The sequence below is a fragment of the Rhipicephalus microplus genome, chromosome 3 (assembly GCF_043290135.1).
Source record: "Rhipicephalus microplus isolate Deutch F79 chromosome 3, USDA_Rmic, whole genome shotgun sequence".
NCBI classification, from domain to species: domain Eukaryota; kingdom Metazoa; phylum Arthropoda; class Arachnida; order Ixodida; family Ixodidae; genus Rhipicephalus; species Rhipicephalus microplus.
The window spans coordinates 242,521,614-242,543,507 of NC_134702.1; the positions used below are offsets into that span (position 1 = coordinate 242,521,614).

The 21,894-nt window shown below is 48.2% G+C and overlaps 1 pseudogene; it reads left to right on the forward strand.

Annotated features, from left to right (window-relative positions):
- LOC119161724 (glutamate receptor ionotropic, delta-2-like) overlaps window positions 1-21,662 on the forward strand; it is a 158,473-nt pseudogene extending 136,811 nt beyond the window's left edge.
- The last annotated feature ends 232 nt before the right edge of the window (window positions 21,663-21,894 follow it).

A 21,894-nucleotide genomic window follows, 5' to 3' on the forward strand; every position in this document is an offset into this window, starting at 1 on the left:
CAGCTGCTCCTCGCCCGTAATCCTGCCACCGTTGCGGAACTTGTTACTTTGTGTCAAAGTTTCGACGAGTTGAGCAAGCAGCGCGCCCTGACTCGGCCATTTTCCTCACACGCCGACTCGCTCTCCAGTCTCACTTCCGTTCCCGACCACGCACCAACCCTGCAAGAGATTAAAGACTTCGTGCGTGAAGAAGTAGCTCGGCAACTGTCGTTGATTCCCTTCACGCAGCAGCCGCCGTCCTCTCGTCTGCCCTCACCACTCCGCGACGTTATTGCCGAAGAGGTAGCTCAGGCTGTTCCCGTCGCTGCCCACCAGCAGCCTGTGGCCGTGACTGTTCCCCATGCGCCGGCTATGCAGCCCGTGGCCGCGCCTCTTACTTATGCCCAGGTGGTACGCAGCAGACCCCGCCAGCAGCTTTTGCCACCCATGCCTGCAGTTGCTCCCCACTCTACCCCTCTTTCGACACCTTGGGCTGCACCGCGAGTCAGCAATTCCTGGCGCACTGCTGACAATCGACCAATCTGCTACGCCTGCGGTACTCCAGGACACGTGGCACGATATTGTCGTCGTCGTTTCCAATCGCAACACAACGCTACTTGGCCGTTACCGTATGACCCGCCGCCCACGCACCTACCTGCTCCCTATCCTTCACAGCAGTATGGCTACACTAATCTTCCCGGGTCTCAGTCACCCCAGCGCCCAGCTCCGACTCACTCTTCCCGCTCGCCGTCTCCTCGCAGGCGATCTCTGTCCCCAATGCGTCCCCGACCCGCTTCCTCCAACCGGGAAAACTGAACGCCGCAGTTCCAGAGGCAAGAACTGCGCCGTCATCGAAATGCCCAAGTCCTCGCACTTCACCTGCTAACGTCGTCGCCATATCTGTCGATGGTGTTTCTACATTTGCCCTCATCGACACAGGTGCTGCCGTTTCTGTTATAGCCGCCCAGCTCTGCCGCTCCGTACGCAAAGTGACCACGCCGCTCTCTGGACTATCGCTTCGTACAGCTAGCGCACAGCCAGTCAGACCTCTCGGCACCTGTACAGCCCGCATTTTCATCCAAGGCTCTATGTACGTTGTCGAGTTCATCGTCCTTTCGGTGTGCTCGCATGACGTTATCCTCGGGTGGGACTTCCTGTCACAACATCATGCCGTCATCGACTGCGCACGCGCTGAAGTTCAATTTTCGCACCTGTATGACGAACCTTTGCACGAAACTCTTGAGCGGTCTCCAAAACTCGTCGTACGTGAAGACACTGAAATTCCGCCAGCCTCTCTTGCCGTTGTCCCTGTTTGCTGCGATGACCATAACGACGCTACAGTAATGTTTACACCTTCCGACATTTTCATGAGCCGCAGAGCCGTTTCCTTGCCTTTCGCTACACTCGACGTCACTGCGGGCCGAAGCAATATTTTCGTCCACAACCCCCTTTCTGCACCGCTTACGCTACTTGCCGGCGAATGTCTCGGTCGAGTGGAGTACCTCGATTCCTCTTTATTCCTTAACATGCCAGACGAATCGTGCAGTAGCGTCTCGACCGAACTTCATGCCCTTTCCCCACTGGAATGCTCATCGAGTGACACCTTCTCGAGTTCCATCGCCGACACCTTAAGTGCCCATGAACGCGCCGAGCTTCTTAATCTTCTCCAGCACTTCGCGAATTCATTCGACGTTTCTCAGCCGCAATTGGGTCGGACTTCCGCAGTGCACCACTACATTGACACCGGTTCGCACCAGCCATTGCGTCAAAGACCGTACCGTGTCTCTGCAGCAGAACGTCACGTCATCAACGACCAGGTCGAAGAGATGCTACGCCGTCGCGTTATTCAACCATCGCACAGTCCTTGGGCATCTCCTGTCGTTCTAGTTCGAAAGAAGGATGGATCGATTCGATTTTGCGTCGACTACCGGCGATTAAACAAGGTGACGCGGAAAGACGTCTATCCATTACCGCGCATCGACGACGCCCTTGACAGCCTCCAAGGAGCCGAATTCTTCTCCTCCTTAGACTTACGATCTGGATACTGGCAGGTTCCTATGGCAGAAGCTGATCGCCAGAAAACTGCGTTCATTACACCAGATGGCCTGTACGAATTTAACGTAATGCCATTTGGGCTTTGTAATGCTCCTGCCACGTTTGAACGACTCATGGACAACACACTGCGTGGACTGAAGTGGTCTGTGTGTCTATGCTACCTCGACGACATTGTCGTTTTCTCTCCCGATTTTCCTACACATCTGCGTCGGCTCCAACTGGTGCTGACGTGTTTAACCAACGCTGGGCTCCAACTGAACCTTAAAAAGTGCCGCTTCGCCGCGCGAGAGCTGTCCATCTTAGGGCACATCGTGTCCAAGAATGGTGTTCGACCCGACCCTGCAAAACTGCGAGCAGTCGCTGAGTTCCCGAAACCTACTACACTGAAAGAATTACGCAGTTTTGTTGGACTATGCTCGTACTTCCGGCGCTTCGTGCGAAATTTTGCGTCGATCATGTCACCACTGACCAACCTCCTACGCGGTGATGCAGACCTTTCATCCTGGTCTTCTGACTGCGACGTCGCGTTTGCCACGCTCCGTAGTCTGCTAACATCTCCTCCAATTCTTCGGCATTTCGACCCAACAGCTGCAACGGAAGTTCACACAGACGCTAGTGGGGTTGGTCTAGGCGCCGTCCTCGCCCAACGCAAACCGGGCTACTCCGAATACGTCGTCGCTTATGCGAGTCGCACACTTACTAAAGCTGAGGCCAATTACAGCGTCACTGAAAAAGAGTGCTTGGCGCTAGTGTGGGCGCTTCGCAAGTTCCGCCCTTATTTGTACGGTCGCCCATTCGACCTGCTAACGGACCACCATGCACTTTGTTGGCTCGCCACATTGAAAGATCCTTCTGGCCGCCTAGCTCGGTGGGCACTGCAAATCCAGGAGTACGACATTGTCATCTATCGTCATCTATCATGTCATCTATCGCAGCGGACGCAAGCATTCTGACGCCGACGCCCTGTCGCGTTCGCCTTTACCTCCCGACTCGGCCTGCGAAACCACTGGTACCAACTCCGTCGCATCTCTCGACCTCGACTCTTTTACCGGTGAACAACACAAGGACCCGTGGATCGCTTCCCTTTTTAACTGTCTTTCTGGATCGTCAACCACTGCGGTACCACGATCTCTCCGACGTCAAGCTGCTCATTTCGCGATTCGTGATCGGCTGCTACACCGACGCAACTACGCCCCCGAAGGTCGTAAGTGGCTCTTGGTTGTCCCGCGCAGCTTGCGATCACAAATCTGCGCCTCCTTTCACGACGATCCCCAATGTGGTCATGCCGGAGTTTTCAAAACTTACGAACGCATTCGCCATCGCTTCTACTGGCACGGAATGTATAATTTCGTTCGAAAATTTGTTATGGGCTGCCCTGACTGTCAACGCCGCAAATCACCGCCTTTCCACTCGTCCGGTGCGCTTCAACCGCTCCCGTGCCCTGCCAAACCTTTCGATCGGATCGGAATTGATCTCTATGGCCCTCTACCGACAACATCAGATGAAAATCGGTGGATCATAGTCGCTGTGGACCATTTAACACGCTACGCTGAGACCGCCGCCCTTCCAAGTGCCACTGCGCGGGACGTAGCATCCTTCATCCTTCATCGCTTCATACTAAGACATGGTGCACCTCGAGAGCTACTAAGCGACCGAGGTCGAGCCTTCCTATCAGAAGTCGTCACGTCTCTGCTTTCTCAATGTCATGTTGTTCATCGCAAGACCACTGCATACCACCCGCAAACTAACGGGCTCACGGAAAGATTTAACCGCACCCTTGGCGATATGCTCGCCATGTATGTGACATCCGGTCATACTAACTGGGATCGCATTCTTCCATTCATCACGTTCGCATATAACACCGCGGCACAGTCTACCACTGGATTTTCACCTTTCTTTCTTCTTTATGGACGCGAACCATCCCACACCATCGACACTCTCCTTCCATACCATCCTGACGCATCCGAATGCCCATCTGTGTCCGAAGCTGCCCGTAATGCGGAAGAGTGCCGTGAACTCGCACGCACCTTTACGTCGCAAGAACAACAGCGCCAGAAAGAAAACAACGCCGACTCTTCACAAAGCCCCAGCTATTTCTCGGGATCACTTGTATGGCTGGCTGTTCCTTACCAAAGCCCCGGCATATCCTCAAAACTCGTTCCAAAGTACGAGGGCCCATACCGCGTTTTGGAGCAAACCTCGCCGGTGAATTTTCTCATCGAGCCACTTTCCCCATCTGACGACATGCGCCGGCGTGGACGTGACATCGTCCACATCGCCCGCCTTAAGCCATATCATAGCCCTCTGCCTCCAGACTCTTAGGTCGCCAGGATGGCTCTTTTTCGGCGGGGGCAAATTGTGAAGAAGAAAACGCATCGTTGGCAAACAACATCGCCACCGCTTGGGTACGGGGTGCTTGGCTTCGCTCGCTCGGCTCGTGCTGATCATCGCCGGCATCTGCTCGACCGTTGCTCTTGTCCGATCGTGTTTCATCGTAGGACCACCGTCGCAACAGTCGCCAATAAACCCTTTTTCAGTTTGTTTGTTTGTTTGTATCCTTTAATCCATGGCTGGTACCCACTCTGGGGGATTGGCCAAGAGAACATATAGTCTCATATGAACGATAACTGCATAATTGCTTACAACGAAAAAAAAACAGGGGGGGGGGGGAGTTGTATAGTGAAGACAGTATGTTAAAAAAAGAAATAAAGTGAAGATTTAGATAGTGAGAATAAAAATCAACAACAAAGTAGACACTAATAGCTACAACTTGATTTTGGGAGCCGACCAGACAGCTGGTTTTGCCAAACCCAATTAATTTGGTATGTCACGGATTTATCCAGAATAGAAAATTACTTTTCGACCCGTTTTTTTGAGTATTTGTTAACGTGGGCTTTATGTTGAAAACGTTTAGAGTCTTGAATAAAATTACGCACCGCATCGAATGCATCTCTGTGGCAATTTCCCAAAACAGAGGCACCAAAACTTAGAACATTTTCTGTGGTTAAGTTTAAACCTAGCTTCGCAAATGGAATATCTAAAAGTCGTTTCCTAATTAATGCATAGTTACGACATGAGCCAAAATAATGTTCAATAGTTTCTGATTCTTCGCAGAACGGACAAAGGGGGGAAAGTGTCAGACCAGCTCTGTGTAAATAAAAATCTAATGGAGGGACACGGCACCGGAATCTAGAAATTATAATTTGAAGTTTTTTTGACGGACTCCACTGGGCTTTCCATGAAACTTTGAGGTGCTGATAATCTGTCCATTGTGTGATATTTTCTAAACTATCTGTATAAATAGCGAAAATTTCCTATATCTAACCCCTGATAAGTATTCTAACTTGGGAAGTACTGAAATTACTGGTCCATCGAGTGATGCTCGTGCCAAAGCATCTGCCAATTCATTTAATTGTAATCTGCAGTGACCTGGGACCCACACTAATTTGAGGAGTTTTAAATGCGGCGGTGCTAATGTGTGGAACGCTGCTAGGGCACGAGATTGTTCAGAGTTTGTCAGAGCTGCACACACCGAAAGTGAGTCTTTTAGGATGATTGCACTGTTCTCTGTCGTAGGAATTTTACGAAGAGCTAAAATAATAGCTACTAGCTCGGCTTCAAATATAGGAAAAAAATCTGGAAGCCTTACTGAAAAAGACCAGCCGAGGGAATCGGACGCAATTCCTACGCCTGCCTTTTCATTGTTGACAGAAGCATCTGTAGCTATTACATTTTTTGTTTCTGCATGTACCAAGTAATCGTTTAATGTAGTGGTCAAAAATCTAAGAGATTGCAACTTGGCTTGTGGGGGGAAGATTTCATCGTACTCTATTCTAATGTTGATGGTAGAGGAATTAGTTTCAATTACTGTGCTAATGTCTACATTTATGCAATCCAGTTTCTTTTTAGCGAAAATTATCTGAGGGGTATGAAATCGAGGCCAATGTGCAAGAAAGAAAGAGTCAGGGTCGCTGATAAATGCGTACTCTGATCTTCGCGCCGGTAAACTGTAGAACTTTAAGAAGGTTTGAACCGTTAGAATGCGGAATCGACAGAGGAGTGTTGGCAATCGCGCTTCTTGATACAATACACCATTCGCCACGAACCTGAGAAGTCCCAGGCATATTCGCAGGGCTTCTCGCTCTAACAATACTAGCGGTTTAATTGTATAATCAGTGGCCCCCGAGAATAATACACACCCAAATTCCAATATTGGTCGCACATACATTTTATATATCATTAACATCGTGTGTCTGCGCAGCCCGTATTTTCTGTTGCTTAACCTGCGTAATAAACCTAACGCCCGTTGTGCCTTTGCTGTAATATATTCAATGTGTGGGCTCCAACTTGGTTTTTCATTATAAATTATTCCTAAGTACTTGACTGAATCTACTTGTGGAATAGGTTCCCGATTATACAATACAGAAAATGAAACTGTATCTGCTATATAAAACACCAATAGCGCACTTTTACTGATGTTCAATGACAATGAAATGGATTGCATCCAAGTTTCTAGTGTATTAATATATCTTTGCAGTTTTTGATGTAGTGAGTAAATGTCGCTCTCTGCAGCAAAGAACGCGGTATCATCTGCATATATGTAGACAGTGACATCCTGAACAATTGGAATAGAGCTCATCAGTATATTGAATAATGCTGGAGATAGGACGGACCCTTGTGGAACACCACGTTTCTGTTTGAATTTATGCGAACAACAGCCATCCTTCACGCAATACAATTCCCTTGATTTCAGGAATTCTGCATCCACTCAGTAATATACTGAGGAAACTTCAAACTCTGCAAGATGGTCAGTAGAATAGAGTGCTCGACACTGTCGTACGCTTTAGGTATGTCGAGAGTTACTTATGCAGCGTACTGTTTCCTTTTACGAGCAAGCTGTATTCGTCTCTCTAAATCCGCATGGGCGCACCAAATTGAGCATTCACAACGAAAACCAATTTGATTTGGCTTTATTATGACCTTATTCGTCATCCAGGAGTTTATTCGGCCCTTTACAACCCTCTCTATGAGTTTCACCATGTTCGAAGTTAACGAGATGGGTCTGATATTTTCTATGGTAAAACCTAATCCTTGCTTTTTTATGAATGGGATTACCTTAGATATTTTCCAGTCATACGGTATCCAGGCATTCTTTAAAGAGTAGTTTATAAGATTGAGGACGTCGCCGGGGGGTAGCTTGAATAAAATTTTAATCATAGGAACTGTGATTCCATCTGGATCAGGAGCTGACGATGGTAGATCTCGAATGACTTTTGATGCTTCAGACAGCGTTACGTTTTCGAAGTCAGTGCTTATGCTATACTTTTGCCAGTTGAAAGCCATAATCGAAGAAAATCTAATTTCTAGACCTCTGCCAATTGACTCTAAAGAGTTCTTCGTTTCTTCCAATGATAGTTTTTCATAATCAGTATTTAATGTAGACGGCAGGATTTTGAGAGATCGCATATATTGAAATAAAGCTTTCTTATTTTTGGATTTCGAGAGAAAATCGAAATGTCATTCATCATATTCTTCTTTAGCTTAGGCCACCGTGTGTTTAAATACAGCGGCAAGAAATTTATAATCTGACCAGTTCTTATGGGACTGATTATGTATTAGCTTCTTCCAAGCTGCCTGTCTTCGTCTGTGATCTCGTGAACAGTTGGAATTCTACCAGGGGCTATAGGGTATTCTCTTTGCCGATTTAACAGTAAATTCAGCGTTTTTGTATGCCCTTTTAGTTACTGCGCTTATTTTCATAGCTTTAGTGTCATCTCCATCCTGAGAAGGAGCAACTAAAGCAGTTTTTAGGTCGTGTTAAAGTTTTGCATAATTTATATAGGTTCGGGCATGGAAGCATGATGGTTTGATGGGGCAAGCGATCTCGAACATTATTGGAAAGTGGTCACTGTTGGAGGCACAATCAAGGGCCGTCCACGATGTACTAGCAATGGCCGAGCTTACAAAGCTTAAATCTAAGGCGGAGCGTGAATGACCTTGAATAAATGTGGGAGTTCTAGCGTTAAGGCACAATAAGTTGTTGTCTACCGACCAGTCCCACAACCGTTGTCCACACTGATCTGTTCTAAAACCCCAGCAGGTATGGTGAGAGTTGAAGTCACCAACTATAATTTTTTTCTTTACAGCCTGAATTAGCAGCCATATCTAACAGTCTCGTGTCTTGAACGCCTGCAGGAAAGTAGACGTTTATTAGCGAGAAAGGGAAGTATCCTGGCAAGGTAATATATAACGCGAAAATTTCGCGTTCAGAAGACATACATTTGTATGAGTTTTTGACTTTTAAACTAATTTTATTGTTTATAAAGAAAGCTAAACCTCCACCTTTGGATGGACGGTCTCGACGAAAGGTTTGGAAGTTGGGTAGGTGAAATACATGATGTGTGGATAGCCAAGTTTCTTTTAATGCAATAATAGCCGGATCGAATTTGGAAGACAGGTATAACAGATCTGTTATGGCTGAGTGAAGAGATCGGCAATTCCAATGTATAATTTTAAGAGACCCTATGATTTCGTTAAAATGGTTTCAGCAATCACCTTATCTAAAATACTTTCTTTTAGAAAATCGGTTTTTGAAAGGTTGTCTTTCTGGTATTTCTTGCTTTTTACATGTTTCGGCGAGCTAGGTTTTTTCGATGCAGGGGATCTAGAACGCTTTAGGCATATGAGATCTATGTCCATATCTTGTGTGTCCTGAGAAGTTTCCTGTGCACCCTCGCTTTGCCTCTGAACGCCTTCTCCGGAGGGCTCTGCAGACTGTACATCTGGTGGAATTATCTCAGATTCTGCCTCACTTGTCGGGTGTGCAGACTCAGCATTTTTTACAGCCGTACTTATATCTATCTGTGCTCCATAGACTTGTGCGATTTGGTTATTCACAATGTGCGACAGTGACTCACATAGGGTGGTAGCAAGGCGCTGCATAGCCTTATCCACAGCCTCCTCCATCATGTCCGCAAATGATAGGGAAAAGAATGCTTCCATTGCTATGTTATGGCGGGCAGCTGCTCCGGCATATGCTTGAGTTCGGGCTTGGATTTCAGCAATGGCATCCTTTCGGAAGCATCGCCTTCTGTCTACAATTTCAAGTATTTGGATTTCACGTGCCTTAGCTGAGCAGTTTGGGTTATCAGCGCAGTGTGCTTCATGGCAAAGACAGCAATTTTCTTCATTACTTTTACAGTCGTTTGAATTGTGCGTCTCACCACGAATTCTGCATCTAGGTACTGACCTGCACCCTTTCACTGTGTGCCCATAACGCCAACACTTAATACACTGTAGGGGACGAGTTGATAGTGGCTCCACTCTGTATATAAAGGCCACGCTTTGATTTCGGTTGGGCGATTCGACCCGGCAAATGTAGCAATCACGGACTCCGTTGGGACCTTGTTCTTGTCCACAACTCGACTACATCTATAGATAGCTATCACACCTGCTTCTGAAAAGCAGTAGTTTAGTAGGTCTGTTCGAGACCTACTAAAATGCTCGGTATTCGCTACCAACCCGGTGAGCACATTCATTCCACCTCACCTAGCTTGCGTCAAAGGCCTCGTTCGGGGTGTCGATGTCAACTTGACCCCAACTGAGATATTAAATATGTTTTCAGAAGCAGGTGTGATAGCTATCTATAGATGTAGTCGAGTTGTGGACAAGAACAAGGTCCCAACGGAGTCCGTGATTGCTACATTTGCCGGGTCGAATCGCCCAACCGAAATCAAAGCGTGGCCTTTATATACAGAGTGGAGCCACTATCACCTCGTCCCCTACAGTGTATTAGGTGTTGGCGTTATGGGCAGAGAGCTGGTCATAACGCCAACACAGAGAGCTGGTCATAACGCCAACACCAGCTCTCTGTTCCTAACGCCAACGTTAAGTGTTGGCGTTAGGAACAGAGAGCTGGTCAGACGAGAAGCAAAGAATGCCACCCTTGCTGAACTGCCTGACCTCTGTGATGCTTTGGTAGTGAGTTGTAGCAGCTCTCAACTCCGTCTGAATCATTTTTGGATTCTTCATCCGTATGATACCATCGTTGCTTGGGACCAATGCCACAGGAACGGATGAGATGCCATTGCGTAAAAACAAGTCCACTGGCAATTCCTGTGAAGGAAGGTAAGCAGACCAGAGGAAAGCCCCTGGTCCAGGTGAGGAAAACGGCATCTGCCTGGTCGTACTATCTGAAAATACACTCGCTAATCAATAAGGACACTATAGAAACGCTTACGAAAAAAAGAATAAATAAAATCAATCACAACTATTGAATTCTTGGCTAAACCCTCAGAGCAGGCAAACGTCAGTCGCTGTTCGAAAACTCGAGCTCGAGCTTCGAAAATGTTCTCTTCTTCTTCTTCGTAGCCCAAAACGAGTATGAGCCACAGCGGCTCATTCATCAATGGTGGCAATATAAGGTATAATCTCACCTCAATTTTCTGCTATATTTTCACACAAATTGAAAGCGTGTCTTCTAGAGTTTTGTTCAGCCAATTGGTCAGTCTGTTGGTTTGTCGATGCTAGGCTGTTGGCTTACGATGAACAGTACCACTGAGCACCAACACATGATCAAATACTTACGATGAACAGTACCATTGAGCACCAACACATGATCTAATAGCGCGGCCGCGAATGCGGTTCCACAATCTGTTATAATGATCGATGGAACACAGTGTCAACACAATCTTCTCAGTGAAGAATCGGGCCACCTCTTCTGCTGTGGCTCTCTAGAGGACTTTTGTTTCGACGTAGCGAGTAAAACAGTCGGTTGCCACTATAACGAAGCCGTTAGCAGCCATAGAGGTAGGAAGTACACCCAAACTGTCTGTTCCGACCTGGTGAAATGGTGTTGGCAGAACCTAAACTGGGTGTAAGAAACCGGCTAGTTTTGTCAAAGGTGACTTGCGCCGCTGGCAATCGAAGCAGGTTCGCACATGATGTTTCATGGTAGCTGTAAATATAGGCCGGTAATACATCTCCAGGCCTCTGTCCAGAATGCACGTGAAGCCCAAATATCCAGAGGTGACCTCGTTGAGGTACCCTAGCAATACTTAAGAACAAAGAGTGGTAATTAAGGACGACAAGCAGGTAGGTGGAGCCATGTGACGAGAACTTCATTTTGTAAAGGCCATCGTTTCGCACACAAAACGACGATAATCATCTTGCAAATACCTTGGGCGCGTTCTGGCTTCGCCCTTCTAAATAATTCATTAAGCCAAATAGCTGTAATATCATGTTGCTGGTGTGCCAAAGCTGACGTGTCGAAGATTCCGATGAATGCTGTCTCTTCATTGAGAGAAGCAGCCGACTCTATCGATGATGAAGACATGAAGTCGGCGTCCATGTGTCGTTTTCCCGACTTGTACACTATTGTTACATCAAACTCCTGTAGTCTAAGGTTTCAGCTTGCTAATCGTCCTGAAGGATCTTTGTGACTTGTTAACACAGCGAACAGTGATCAATTATAACCTTGAATGGGCACCCGTGCAAGTATATGCGAAATTTCATAACTGCCCATACCACGGCGAGACATTCCTTTTCAGTTGTCTAATAATTCACTTCTGTGCGTGACAGAGTTCTGCTTGCACAAGCGATCACTCTTTTCTCATCACTATTTTCTCATCCAAAGCAGCATTCTGTTCCTCACCCCACACAGATGCAACGTTATTTTTGTGAAGCAATTGCGTGGAAAATCCGAGGTAAACAGTCAATAATACACGTACAGGACCAGAAAATGCCTGCTGCCTTTTTATTTGCCGGTTTAGGAAACTGTGCGACGGTGGCAACTTTCGCTGGTTCTGGATAAACTCCTGCGTAACTGAAGACCTAGACAAAAAACCTCAAAGCAGACGTGGCACTTCTCCGGCTTGAGCAGCAAGCCTGCGGCACGTATAGCCTGCAAAACCACCTGCAAACGTTCAAAATGTTCGTAAAATGTTGCAGAAAACGCAATGACGCCATCAAGGTATATTAGGTAAGTTCTCCTCTTAAGCCCAGAGAGCGTGGTATCCATGAAAAGCAGAAAAATAGCAGGCGTGGAACACAAGCTGAATGGCGAGACCTTAAACTTGTGAAATCCGTCCGGTGTCAAGAAAGCGGTTTTTTCACGATTTCTGGGGTCCACACAAATGTGCCACTATCACTCTTCAAGTCCGTGGAGGAGAAGTAACGTGCGCTTTGAAGCCTGTCGAGTGAATCATGTAGAGGGGAAGCGGGTACCCGTCTTTTTTATCACTTGATTCAGCTTTCGATAGTCCTCACAGAAAAGCAGGCTGCTGTCTCCTTTCTTGACTAGAACAGGTGATGCCCGTAGGCTCTTTGACGGTTGAATCACGTTGTCTTCAAGCATTTTGGCTACCTGCTGTTTTATCGGTTCGTCTTTTTTTGAAGCCACACGGGAAGTTTTTTGATGAATTAGCCTCGCTGTGTCCTCTGTAATAATCCGGTGCTTGATCAAGGATATCTAGCGAACTTCTGAGGTATACGCAAAGCAGTCGTGGAACTCGGCTGAAAGCGAGAGGAGACGTTCCGGCTTTTGCCTAGTTAAAATAGAACTGACGTCAAGGATAGGTTCTAGGTCGTGTGGATTAAGTGTACGCGTTGCTCAAGTGCTGAAAAGCAGTCACTTAGGTCTGCTATTTAGTCAAGATACGCCAAAGCTGTGCCCTTTGGAAAGTTCTGGCGTTCTGTGGTGAACGTGGTCGACAGCAATTTTTTGCGGCCGTTGGTGACATAGACGATTCCTCGTGCTACTGAAATCCCGTGAGTGAAAAGCAGCGAGGTTAGTTGGTCTACGAGGCCTTCACCGTCGAACGGCATGTCATATGCTGCTGAAGCAAGGGTACACGATCGAGGCGGCACAACTGTATCGTGATCATTGAGGTGAAATCATTTGCGCTTTGGTGGCGAAAAATAAATCAGATGGGCACTTTTGCACAACTAAACCTCGAGGTCCAGGATCTTGATAACAGCACCAAGTTCCCTAAGAAAATCCATTCCTCTAGTTAATTTGTTGCTGCACTCAGGCAGAACGATCTAAACTCGTGACGAAAGAAGAATCTCTTATGCTGGCTCCTGCTGGGCGTCTTTCAGTAGAGGGCAGCAATTGACCACTCATGGTTTCTATGTGTGGCCTTGTCTATGGCGCTTTGACTTTTCTAAAAATGAGCGGCAGTATCTTGACTTATTATGGAAAAATCAATACCTGTACCGACTAAGGCCGTCACTTGCTCTCTTTTGATAAGTACATTGAGTTCAGCGCTCACCATGTCGTCGCTGTTATATTTGTCGGCGTTGGGTCGTTCTGTAGCGGCAGTTCTGGGGACTTTTTATCGTCTTGTGGTCTGGCTGCGACCTTACGCCGAGTGGTCACCGCCTATAGTTTCCCCGGCGTGGGCTGGGAGACCTCGCGTTCCACGAAGGTCAGCAAAAGTACGTCGATTCGGTGACGACGTCTGTGCAGGGGATGAAGAGCGTGACCAGTGGCCGTAGCTGGGCTGGTGATCGGGAAGCGACTCTTAGTTGAGATGCGGCGTCATCGGAGCTCTTAAAAAACCAGCATCGTCATGGCGAACACTGTTCAAAGCTTCTGAAGTTCTTCTCGAACCATATCTTTGATCAGGTCATGCAGGGAGCCCTAATCGTCCAGAATCATTGAAGCGGTATTTATTGGAGTGGTAGTGGACGAGTGATCATACTGCTTTGATTTTTGGTACAGATCCCTCTCAACGGCAGTGGCTTCTCATAAAATCGACCACAGTAGTTAGCGCATTTCGCAAAAGTCCAGCAAACAGTTGTTGTTTCACGCCGCGTACAAGGTAGCGCAACTTCCTTTCCTCGGACATGTCGGGAACAGCTCGACGACACAGACATGTCGTGTCCACAGCAAACATTCGCACAGTTTCATTTGGTTTGGGAACTCTTATCTCTAAGAGCTGCGGAGCACTCTCTTGATGATCGATGCTAGCAAATGTGTCAATGAGGTACTTCCGAAAATTATTCCATGTCAATATACGGCCTTCTTGATTCTCAAGCCCCGGTGAGCGCTGTCATCGAGAATGAAGTACGTGAGGGTGAGCTTCTGTTGCACATTCCACTGGTTGGTGTTAACAACGCGTTCGTAATGCTCAACGTAGTCATGCGGGGCCCCGCTGAATCGATTACAAGTGGTTGAGGAAGCGTTACTTGGGCAGGATTGGATGTGGAGGGGGCATGTACAACCTGTGGCTGGCTGGCGTTGGCCATTGCCGGAGGTACAAAATGCCTGGTAGAAAGTTCGTTCAAAGAGGTCAGCTCAGGAGATGCCTGGCAACCGCCGACTGAAGCGGTGCGCTTCAGTCGTAATAGGTGACGGCGTGTCAGGACTCGGTGAACGGCCCTCAGATAGGAATGGCCAGCTTGCAGTCCAGCTCCTCCACCAGTGTCGCAGTTCACTGTAAACATAACACAGAGACGTTCAGTCTAAGAAAGAGTGGACCGGTTTGTGCAGCAGCCAAAAGATGATGATGATGATGATGATGCTTCTTGGAACAATGGCCCCTACTCACTCACGAGAATTGGCCAAGAGTTGAGCGATCATACTTATTAAATGTATGATTATGGTTTTCCAAGACCTAAAATAAGTTAGAGATGGACTTTTTAACGTAACGTTATTATTATTTAAAGTATTAATTATTAATGATTGTAATTTTAGATTTCACTTGTAGCGGCGAGCAGAGGGAGACGTGAGACGACGTCGAAGGCGGCCGACATGGCCGTGCCAGTCTCGCCACTTTATTTCAGGGTTAAAGAGGAGCGATGACGGCTTCCAGCGTCTGACACGCCAGGCGCGTGAAGTCGTTCAGTTCTGACTACGACGTGGCTCACGTACCATGAGCCACGTGGCGCTCTATTGTTCCTTTGTGTGGCTGCTGGCAAAAGTTGGCACGATGGCGCGACGCTACATCACCCCCCACCCTAGTGCTTTGCACTATGGGAAACTTACGTACAAAAGAAAGAAAGGGACAGATATGTGCATGAACGACAATCCGTAGGGTGTCTGTTGCGAAATCCGAGTCATTAACATGAAAGGGCACAAGGCCGTGATCATTGTTCTGGTGGCCAGCACTGGGGAAACGTATATAGTGGCCGAGCAAGAAGACACCGGGGCGTTGTTATAGACAATCAGGTCGCACGATGGCTCGGAGGGTGCACTCGTGAGTGCATCAGTAACGCGAGTGGACGCGGCTGTGAAATGTGCCCGTTGAAGTGCCGGTTTGGCCGCTAACGTTGGTAGCGGGTTGGTGGAGCTTGTGTTGAAGTTGGTGGCGGTGCAATGACACCTTCTGCGTTCTATTGCAGCTGGCGTAGTGACACGAGTATACGAGTTGACTGACGCGGAAATGCAGTGCTCTAAAGACCATGCTACACAGAATACCTGTAGTGGAGGTTACAGCACGTGATCGGTCAGCGCGTTGAGCCGAGGTGGACGAGGCTTGCTACGTGTCAAAGGGAATGTCTGTGTGATGAGTTCAGAAAAACGACAAAAACGACGAAAGTTCGGGGCCAGGCACGTGGTATTTCGAGCCAACTGTGCACTTGAGGTCAGCCAATGGGCTGATGACATTTTGTGTCCTATAGAGGTGACGTGGCACGATCGGGCCACATGTGAGGATTACGTGGTGGTAGGTTTTGTGGCTGGTGCAGCCGAAGCAGCGGCAGACGGAAGACAGTGGGCCGAAGTGTTGGACACACGTGATTCGGGCTCCAGCCATGGAACGCGGCTGGGCCGTACGTGCCCGAATCCCTTGATCAAATAAAGCTTTTACCACTGCCCCCAGCTGTCCACATTACCGCCGTCCAACCACCAGCTGGGGCGGCGTTGCCGGCACGAGTACTGCATCTTGGGGCGTGGCCTGCCCCGCTGTTCTGTTCCTTGCCTAGGAGATCGCGGATCTTGGCGAGGTGTCTCCGTGGTCAGCCGTTCGGCGCAGTGACGGACGTGGTTTGGCTAATGGTCACGGTTGTGCCGAGCATCGCGTCTCAATGCAAGCTGTTCATTGGGCGGCCTGGCCATTCCCCGCATGGAGCATCACGTCTCTAATGCGGGTGACTGCTCCGTAGTCACACCCACGTCGTCAAGCATTATCGGCACCACAGCGCCGCACATCGAGACGCACCCCGCTCTCGATAGCTTTTCGCCACCTCCTGCCCTGCACCTCAGCGTTCGTCGTGCGTTTCACCGTATCATGAGGCTTTGAAACTTTCCACATTGAACTCGTGTTTATTGGTTTCCTCGCTCGGTCAGACAGTTTGGTTGCTTATTTGCTTGAGCGCTTTTTCTGCCTATGTATTCTATGTTTATTTTTCATATTCTGTCACAGACGTCACATTTATTTTACCATGCCGTCTCTCTCAGTACATTTCTTCTCGTACGGCGCGCACAACAAGCGTTGACTAACTTTAATCCCTTCATTAGTTACATTAGAGCCTGTATTCAAGTTACACGCTTGCTGGTTCGTGTCCCTCCGAGAACTTGGCAGGAGGTTTGGCATAGAACGCAGCAAGTGCGCATTTTGGAGGAAGGTCAGTCGGTGCCGCTGGACTCATAGAAGCCCCTACGGTAGTCGTCGCCCGAGGGCTCGTGCGCAGGTCGACGTGGCAGATGATTGACTCGGTGGCAGGCGCGAAAGAGTGGTGTTCACACGTTCGGTCATGTCTGGAAAGGGGCATGAGCTTCTGCTGCAGGATACATCGAAGGTAAGGATAGTGGCAGCTAGCAGGACGCGCAGAGCACTGACGTAGATAGAAGGTTGGTTGCCTTCGAACATTGTAGACAGCGATCCTTTGCGATCGGTGGGCGCATAGCAGGCGTGACGATGTCCGGGGTTGTGTCAGATGGGTCGTGGACTGTGGAAGTCGGAGAAGACGAGCGGGTGGCGAGCAGGCGTGAACGACCATCGGTCGAGGAATTCGAAAAAATGCACTTCATGGCGGACTGGTGGCAGCCGGCACCTCGTCGGGACTGTCACCGAGCACGACAATCTCCGAGCTAGTGGCCACGTGAAAGGGGGAAGGAGACGTTGCCGGGAATGTTAGGTCATGGTCAGTAGAGAGCAGCGGGCCGGAGGGTACCACGTGCTGTGCGCAGAGGAAATCTGGAAATCGCGGGTCCCGGAAGCGGGCGGTAGGTGAGGCCGTAAAAGGTAAGCACTGCAAATCGGAGGTCATCGTACAGCTGCAAGCTGGAGATTGAAGTGGCAGCGAGATGACACAGCTCTACCGGAGGGGCATCAAGAAGAATGGGGTGCATCAGCGGCTGGTCCACGACGCCATTCACCGCAAGAATGACTTCGAGCTGCACAAACCATACTTTGGGGCAGTAGACTGGATTAGCAGCACTGGTGGGCAGAACCGTGGATATATGGCAGCCGATGGCATGTCGAAAGGGCGCGTTCTCCGGGTCACCGTTGTAGCGGGCGAGAGAAGGAGAGAGACGTGAGACGGCGTCGTGTAGGCGGCCGACGGGGCAGTGCAAAATCTCGCCACTTATTCCTCTCGGGTCAAAGCTCAGCGGTGGTGGCTGCCAGCGTCCGACATGCCAGGCGCATGAACTCGTTCTGTTCTGACTACCACGTGGCTCGCGCATCACGAGCCACGCGGCGCTCTTCTTCTTTTGCATGGCTGCTGGCAAAAACTGGCGTGACTGTGCGACGCCACTCACTATTTTCTATAACCTTCCAGTGATCGAAGATCTTTCGACACAGTAAATCAACTCAAAACATCAGTACAACAGATCTCACGCATGATCTCGCGAATAACAAACAATCGTGAAGGCATGAGAAAACAAAGTACACTAAAATTGGTCAGAAGCCTCGTCATCAGTTGCAGTACATACTAGCTTCCTGATCAAATTATGAACAGGGAAGAGAAATAAAAAGCAAACCAAATAATAAGAATGTTCTACAAGGCAACCCTAAGATTACCGCGGAATACTTCAAACGACAAACTACTGGCGCTTGGTCTTTTATAGCACAATTGAAGAATTATCTGATGCCCAGCTACTAGCGCAAGAAAGTTGCCTTCTCCAGACCCCAACGGGCAGAGCAGTCCTAACAAAACTAGGGCGTGATTTTTTATTACAAAAACACAAAGAAGCTATAAAAAGTGCCAAGCGAACTTAGAGAATTGTACACCGTTTTGCCAATACCAAGCAACATGGATCCTACCTACTCTGCATGCTGGAAGAAGAAAGGCAAAGGCAGACTACATTGACAAAATGACAAGATTTTTGAACACGGCCAGATTCACTGACGCCACGCCTTTTCAGACCAATGCAAAGAGATATGTGTGTAGTCCCCGACCGTAGAGGAAAAATTACAGCCTGCGCTTTAATAGATCAGGCGTCGACAACACAAGCAGAAGAGGTTGCCATAGCACTCGCAATAAAAGAGGGATGGGCGCAAAACGCTCCCTTAACAATCATTACATAATCGCAAAAAGCTTGCAGGAAATATCTAAAGGGCAAAATTGGAGCATAGACGCTCCGTATATTGGTTGGGACAGGACGGGATCCCACAGTAAAATACGTACAGGCTGTGGCTTGGGCACCGGGGCACGAGGGCGTGACAAGGAACCTGCACGCGGAAGAAGCAGCTCGAGGCTTCACAAATCACTGAGCCACTGTAGACAAATCAATTGATGACTCTACACCCCTGGACTCTTGTTTCACAATGATTCTAAAGTACTACAGGGAAAATAGGCAGCTGTATCCACGTCCTCATAGCAAGCTCAGCGCTGCGGAGGCAACAGCGCCAAGAAGAATACAGACTAGCACTTACATAAAACTGCACACTCTTCACCTGATCTACCCCACGCCGTACAGAGATATATTCCCGTGGTGTGGAGCCACCCCGACACTCTTTCACATCACGTGGGAGTGTGCGGAGCACGACGAAGAACACGACTGCAATGGCTCATGAGATGAATGGGAGGCGCTGCTGTCTAGCCCAGCCCTGTTCCACGAGGTGGCGACATTTGCCCGAGCCTCAGCCTCACTCATTGCCTATATGAGTATTAACGAAATTCACCGCCACGTGCGACTGATCCACAGAGCTGAACGGATGGCTCGCGCCAGTGGGGCCCTGGAATAGGGGCACCACACTGCCAGACAGACTTCGCTATTCACCCTGTATATTCTTCGGGACACTGGAGTTCTAGCCTGTCTGGATTATGTACATAATGAAGTTCTCTATCTACTACTACTACTACTACTACTACTACTTGACTAGGAAGACAGAATAAGAAATTGTTAGCGGTTCATACAACTACCAAATCTATTCCAGTCGCATATAAACTTTCAGGCAGCTTTGAAAATATTCCTGTCTGAGTGTCCCCGCGTAGAGGCCCCAAATGTTGACACAATGGACAGCATAACCGACAGACCACGGTGTCGCATATAATTTCGATACTTCGTTTTCTGTCTAAGGAAAAACGTACGTTGGTAGCTCAGCAAATAGTGTTCGATTGTTTCATGTTCTTCGCAATAGGAGAAAAAGGGGGAGATCGACAAACCCACTCTGTGCATGTAAAAACAAAAAATTGGAATTCTACACTGCATTCTGGTTATTATAACGTCTGTCTATTTGTATACACTTTTCTGTTGTAAGGGAACTTTAGGTGCAGAAAGTCCACTGAGAACTCGAGACTTGGAGTAAGCATAGATAATGCATACTTTCTGAACCTTGCTGCAGCAACAACAGCTGTAACAGAAAGGAGAGAGTGAGGACTGAACCTGTCAGAGAAGCTTTTGTGAAAGAGTCCGCAGCTTCATTCAGTACAACATGTCGTCTGCTTCGATCAAATGACTCGTTCCACGGGACGGCTGGAGCGTGCAAATATGTTTAAACTAAGCCGATTTGAAGTTTTCAATATATCTTTCGGAAAGTCTCGAGCCCCGTCCGCCTTTTATCACCGGCATAAAGTTCTATGTACTCATCATCAGCATTACTATTAGTGTTATATCGGCTTACACTTATACTCAAAACGATCAAAAAATTTCTCACCAGACTGGCGTTTATGCGCCACCTTAACATTTATCTCGGAGGGGTGAGTTAGGAAGGGCATGCGGGCTTGACCTGTCCCCGCAAGCTGTTTCAATGAACGTTCTTGTTACAAGTATATCTTACCAGTAACGCATTTCATAAAAGTGTTGTCATCGGATTGCAACATCTGATAACTCGTACTCGACGGCACATGCATGATCAAAAGTAGTTTCGCGTAGCACCGATTATCTGAGGTATTAGCGTTAAAAAGCATTCACTCTATGGTTTTGAAAGCTATTTTTACGTTAACAAACTCGTTAGTCGACTGAATCAGGCTCATTCAGGCTCAAGTGAAGCCGTGAGAGTGAGTCTGAGCAAGTCCGGCCGAGTGATATGTTGGTGAGTTCGAGTCCGAGAGTCCAGTTCAGAATGAGCCCACAGACCAAAATATATTTCATGAGTGAGGTCAATTTTTTTTTGCCAGCCTATGCAGTTATGACTACGAAGAGATAGATTTAGAACTGCGATTGCATGCACCACTGCCGAAGATGAGCAGCTTGCTCTTCATCGTACTCCTCGTCTCCTTGACCACGTAAACGAAGCACCCTCTTCCATTGGCCAGTGTAACATTGCAGTATTGCTTGTCGCGAATGTGTTCATACTGCCCTAAACGTTTTCGCACTTTCAGCACCCGGTGGATCATCGAGTCAGGGCTTCCTGAGTGGCACCGGCTCAGCATCATCCAGCGAGCCCAGCAGAAGAGCGAGACCGGGGCGCAGAGGACGCAGTCCTTCGCCTTTCACACCATCCGCGTGGAGGACGTGAGCGGCCTGTTCTTCCTCATGGTCGGCTGCTTCTCCATCTGCCTACCAGCGGCACTTCTCGAGCACGTGGCATTCGCCCTCGGCAGGTGTCGCTGTTGTCGCAAATAACGACGCTCGTGACCAGCGTTCGGTGACCTCGATCTAAAAAGTAGCGACACTCTTCCCCTCGATTCTCCTCAGATTTCTCCCCTCTCCTAGCCGCCGCGGTGCACACGATACGTCGAACCCTCTAATGGCTCGCTATAGCCAAATTCGGAATTATTGCGCATGCATGTTTCATCAGCCCCTCCATGCGTAAAATGAGCACCCGTCCCTTAAAAAGCAGCCGAGGCGAAAGTAGGCTTCGTATAGAACATTGCGATAAACACATTGTAAATACGCTTCGATAAGTACAAGTGGAAGCGCCTAGAAAAAACTGGACCTATTTAGAGGCTGAGCGGTCTACCTCTCCGTTGCCGCTTCGACCATCGGTAACACACGCACCCGCCGCGATGGTCTATGGTGCACGCCTGATGCTGGCTGCGGCCGCCACATTTTCGATGAAGGCGAAAATCCTCGGGGTCCTTACATTGGGGAGCATCTGAAAGAGCCCGAATGGTCAAAACTTTCGAAGCCTCCTCTACGCTGTCTGTAATAATGACATCATGGTTCTAGAACGTCAACCCCCCCCCCCCCCCCCCCCTTCATTCAGCACGCGGTGGAGGCTGTGGTATCTCAAAGGATCGCTTCCGGCCACCTCTGAAATAGCACAACCAGTCTCTGTACTGATCCCCTTCATTTTTTTTTGCTGGAAGAAATAAAGGTATTATTACCACCACCACAATTGTTATTATTTTTATTCCGCCAATGCGGTTATGTATAAGGCCATACATGCACACATACATACATACATACATACATACATACATACATACATACATACATACATACATACATACATACATACATACATACATACATACATACATACATACATACATACATACATACATACATACATACATACATAC